The 5,835-nt window shown below is 40.8% G+C and overlaps 1 protein-coding gene across 6 annotated transcripts in view; it reads left to right on the forward strand.

Moving 5' to 3' along the window:
* Positions 1 to 5,835, forward strand: part of filip1l (filamin A interacting protein 1-like) — a 156,259-nt gene that overhangs the window by 112,631 nt on the left and 37,793 nt on the right. The gene's annotated exons all lie outside the window — the stretch shown is intronic.

Here is a 5,835-nt window from a genome sequence, read left to right on the forward strand (position 1 = left end):
GCCGCCCCCTCCAGACGGGGTTTTGGCGCCCCCTCTGGTGCTGCGCCCCTATGCGTTGCATACCCTGCATACCCACTTTTTGCGCCACTGCAAGCAGGCTGTGAATATAAGCAACACTTCAGGTGTTATTGTCTCTCATCACTTCCTGATGGGACGTCTCGTTGCAGAGAAACAAGCTCAGGGCTCCCATTAGTCAGTATCGTGAGTTAAAATTTTCACGAAAGTAAAATGTTCGTTTTTGTGGCGTATCTGTATCTTATTTTGAAGGGATATGTAAACGCTACCATAGCGACCAGAGTCAGAGAGCGCTTGAGCAGTGGTCGAGAGGAGATAAGAAGAGCTTGTGAGTCTTAAGTCCGGTTTAGACGGCAAGATTTAAGAATTGTCGGCCGATTCTCCAAACCTCTGACCACAGAGCTGATTAAGTCCAACAGGTTCAATCGGTTCGCGTCTCCAGCCACACGGCAGAGGTAACACGAACCGATTCCAGTCACGAACATCGCGATTCCAGAAGAAAATCCACAAAACTCCCAACATAGCATATGGGAATTTAGAATAACCAAACACGGATGACTATGTAGAAGCAATATCAGGATGCGGACTCATTTTAAGAGATAAAAGACGTAACAAAAAGAAAAGGCGGTGGATAAAAGACGACGGGAGCAGCCGCTCTATTTGCTGCACTATGATTTCGAGGTGAATATGTTTTTCATAGTTAACATTTTTAACTGAATAAACATAATAATGACCTTTACATATAGCAATAAACATTTCCATATATCATCTCCGATATCCACCGGACTCTCAGTTGCGCGATATGTCAGCTGTTTGGGATTCCCCTCYGTTCTTACGTCACCGCACTTTCTGATTGGCTMCCTGTCACATTCAACAGGTTGTATTCTCGTTCCCAGTCAGGGAAAACCCCATAGGCTGCGATAAAAGGGCCAAGACAATCCAAATTGGGTATATTCAGGATTTAGAGGGAACACCAACATGCAGAAGCCTTATCTGACGTCTCCACCCCCGAGCCGCAGAAAAATTTTCCAAGTCTTGACCGGTCCGCGGTAATAAAAAGGTTGGGGACCACTGCTGTAGGCTACCAAGGAGGAATTTGCCTTCCTTGGATATGCATCTAAAGTAATTTAGACTTTGCAAGTTACCATCACAATAGGCCTACAGCCAGAGAATGGCCATAAAATCCAATCTTGGCCATAAAAGGCCAACAAATGTCCTCATGAGATTTTCTAAGCTGGCAATCAAAATCATGAGCCATTTTAATGGAAGAACACACGCTGAGGCCCAGGCTGAGATCAGAAACTAGACGAGTAGCAGTGTAGGAAATCTGGGAAGCAAAAAGAGGGGAAAAATTATTTGATGACAAGAGTTTAAACAAATTACAAATACAAGAACATGGAGACAAAGTCGGGGGGAAGAAAGAAAGCGGAATATTCCTCCAAAGGAGGAAAGCGGAGAGTTCCTCCCTCTTCCTCCTTTTCAGAAGACGAGGAGGAAGAGGGAAGCAGACATGTGGAGCCAATTGCAAGACGATGATGTCATACATGCATGTCAGGTAACCAGGCCCTGGGCTGTGTATCACACCGGCATGTGTGTGTGTGTCAGAGAGAGCACTGAACAAGACCAGACATTGTCTGGGATGAAGCCGGAAGAGAGATAGATCCCAGTCAGAGGAGATGGTGGTGGGACCTTCAGACAGACAGGCGTTCGTCTGAGACAAACAGATAGGAGAAAATAACAGCATTCCATCAGGTTTACACATGAATGATTTATCAGATTGCTGCTTTATATCAGGTGCCAGTCAGTGTACACACACACAATTTAAATGTTCAATTTCAATTATGCTAAATAATCAAAGAGATTGAACAACATGTCTAAACAACAGCTGCCACAGGCAGCTTATGTGACATTAGCTAAAAATTACACTTTTTTTTATAAAGTTAACTTGAGGCTCACATTATTGGCTTTTTCTCTCTTTCAGTGCATCTTTCCCCCAACTTTTATTTCAAAATGTTAACTTTTTTTCCTTTACATTTTGTTTTTTTGATGCTTCAACTCATAGAAGCTCGCCAATAAAAATTGTTATTTAGCATATTGTCACCATTCTAAAATAATGGCCTCAGTCTTTTATAAGATTATTTATTTATTTTTACCCAATACATGTTTTGGAAAGAATTTTTTTTTTTTCCAAGAATCACATTTTAGGAAAAAAAACATATAGCCAATATTTTAGGAAGGTGATGAAATGAAGAATTAACTTTCCTCACCATCTTTTCCGCCGTAATCCAACATAGCTGATAGATGAGTCAAAGTAATCTGTTTTTTTTTTTTCTAGCACATTCTAAGATTCTTTGTGGTGTTCAAGTTCTCACTGAAACACAATGTGAGTGTGATGGGTGCTGGCATTATTGTCCCATGTGATTTCAGAGTTTAAGGAACACAACATGGCTCAGGGCATCAGTTAGGGAAAATATCTCATTGCTAGCTGTAGCGTATTAATCACTGTGGCCGTTTGGAAACTCTTACCCACCATCTTAGTTAAACGCAGGTGGCCATGCTGTTTTTTCACTCTCTCTTGACAATGACAGTGTTAAACATGGATAGAGCTGTAAAAAAAGAATGTGCATCCTTAGAAATTTTCTTTTCTTGGAAACACTGAAAATAACCCCCCAAAAAACCAAACTGTTCCTATGTGGAAAACCTTATTGCTCAATTAACTCCACTCAAGACAGCAAAGGAGATAACTGGTGACGGGTTCAACTGCTGTGGAGGATTTTTTTCCAACTCTTCACAGAGTAAATTCGGTAACTCTTTAATTGAAGGAGGGGCGGGAGGGCATAGACTGAGATTACACTGTAATAAACATGACATAACAACGGACATGAACATAAAGCAGCATTCATGAATGTTTATGACTGTTGCCATGAAGTGTTCTTCGGTAAATAATGACACGATTAATGCAAATATGCACTAAAAGTTGCATTAAAAGTCCATTGAAAGTGTCAAATTTGCATTAAAAATGACACTTCATGACAACAGTCAAAAACATTCCTGAAGACTCCTTCATTTTAATAACAGGACATAAATATGTTATGACAGTGTCATGCCAGTCTTATGCACACCCCTTCAAATAAAGTGTTACCGAAAATTCCAACGTGTTCAAGGATTTTTGAACTCAAATTTCTCAAAAGTTGGACCTTCTCTAGACCACAACACACTTCAACTGTTTGAACATAGAGATGTAAGAAGATCTAGACATATAAGATATTTTGATATTAAAACATCAACATATTTCTGATAGAGTTGTGACAGGAAATGCCTAGATTACATCACCGCTTTAAGAGCCAAAGGCGAAATGTCTACATCACTATCACAAGCACACGTTGTCAATTGCAACTGGCAATCACAACTGTTGTACAGCTGACCATGGGTAGCTGAAGCACTGACAGATCGGACAAAGCCCGTTTGTTGAGTGTGGCAAAAATCACAAAAAATGCAGAATAAAGACCCGTTGACATTTTCTTGAAAGTAATTCTCGTGAATTTAATATAGTATTTTGTATGAGGTCAAACCTGAATGAAGCATTTTATGACTACTGTAGTAAAACCGAGCACTTGGTTTTGGACAAATTGCCCACTTTACTTGTTTTTGTCGTTTGGACACACGTCAGGTTGTACCAAGAGTTTGTTGAAGACAAAAGTTTTGTTATTCAACAAGCTCTTTACAAACCAGAGCCCAAACCTCCACATTATTCTGCACAGTGTCAGAGTAAGAGTCATTCCTTAGTGGTTACACAATACCTCTTCATCTCCCTACTATTTGTCATCTGGCAGAGGCTTGTCACAGCAAACATGTTCATGTGGCCTGCTCTTATGTTTGATCCCCGACATCTGTTTCAAGTGTGCATTACTCAGAGCCCTCAATATGTCCAGGCCCCAAAATAGAATCCAACTTTGGATGACCAAACTGTTTGTTCCAAGAGCAAACATTGTGTTGCAGAGGAATGGGAACAAACATCAGAGTTTAGAGTTGGAGCCACATTGACGGAGTTGATGGATTGCGAGCTTCCAAACATGGCACAACACTCTTGTTTGAGGTGAATGATATCAAGCATTGGATTATACAAGTGTTACACAAGCAGTTTCATAAATGCAAAGGAGAGATTTGAAGGAACGCTTTGTTTAATATCAAAATTGTTAATGGACAGGAGGGCTGAGAACCAGGGCAGGGTGTTAAGGCTGGAATGGTTATGCTTCTTTCCCAGTCCCTAGAAACCAGTATTAAATAAATGACAGCTGTCATATATAGCATAATAAATAGTCTGCCTCATCCGTCTGTTTTTTTGGGGGGTGGGTTTATGTCTTAAAGAACAAGTCTCAATCTCCAAACCAAACCCAACTACATGTATTTGCATAGGCAGCTCTGGGAAGTTCCTGCTGTCTTTGGCTTGGTCTTGTTCTCGCTGCCTATGAAAACGTTTTACACACTGCCTCATTCATTGTCCTCCAGTAACTGTCTCCTCCAATTGGTTCCAAGCATCGCGATTAATTCCAATTTCTTACATAAGCCAGCAGGTCACATGCATTTAGCTTCAATTAGTTTCTGAAGCGAATCTGTAACAATACTCAGGAAGAAAACTTTTTTCTTCCTGAAATTTTGCAGTTTCGACTAAGGATAATCTTTGACGCATTTGGCCTTAAACCTGAACGACTGTTATTATCTCACTATTGTTTCTTCTCATTATGGTGTGCCATTATGGCAGTTAAACAACTGCCATCAGAAGGAATTAATGATTGAAGAAGACAGTCATTGAGTCATCTCTGGTCTAGCCCTGCTGAGCTGTGGGGGCTTCATTTGAATTCCTGTACCCATAAAGCTTTTTGCTTTACATAACAGTCTTACCCTGTCATTTTAGATAAATCCCAGGAGTCTCTATTTCCATCAGCTTGCCTGGCAAGAGTCGTAACTTTCAGCAACAATGACCTCAGCCATTGTGAAGCTGTGACATATTCCGCTCAGCGGTTTGGAGACAGGAAGACTTTTCGGCCTCGTCTGTCCAAGTTCAACATTCAGCCTAAAGAATACCGAGAGAGAATGGCGTTTTTTTACATACTGTTCAGTGTGAGGGAATAACTGGCTACCATTTGTTAATATCACAGCACACCAAAACATTAGCTGCTGCTGTTTCAACTGCCGGTTTTTCAAGAACAACTTGCTCATTTGTTTCTGCACCATTAGGTCCCATTGTTGGTTGAAATGGGTCCATTTTTCATCCAACAATAGACACTGACAGGTACAAGGCCTGCCTGTTATATGACCAAAGTGACTCACGGTAGGAAGAATTTTCCAAATGTGGATTTAGTCAGCTATACGGACAGAGTTCGGTGAAAGCATTCTGAAGAATTAACAATGTGGCGCTGATGAAGCACTGATGCAGCCAGCTTAAGGTACGATTATGAATTGGCAGGATTGCCCCTGTTTTGTTGGTGAACCTATTCACTACCATCCATATTTAACATAATTGGGAAAGGTTAGAAAGAGTTAAGGTAACAGTAGCCAACAAGTTCAAGTGGCCATGTATAATTTACAGTAATTAATAATGACATAAAATGAACTGCAAGAAAACATGAGCCAGTGTGAATTATGTAAAATTACTTGAATTTGTTGTGGTTTATTTTCCATCCATCCATCCATCCATCCATCCATCCATCCATCCATCCATCCATCCATCCATCCATCCATCCATCCATCCATCCATCCATCCATCCATCCATCCATCCATCCATCCATCCATCCATCCATCCATCCATCCATCCATCC

Source organism: Poecilia reticulata, linkage group LG2 (genome assembly GCF_000633615.1).
Source record: "Poecilia reticulata strain Guanapo linkage group LG2, Guppy_female_1.0+MT, whole genome shotgun sequence".
Taxonomy (NCBI): Eukaryota; Metazoa; Chordata; class Actinopteri; order Cyprinodontiformes; family Poeciliidae; genus Poecilia; species Poecilia reticulata.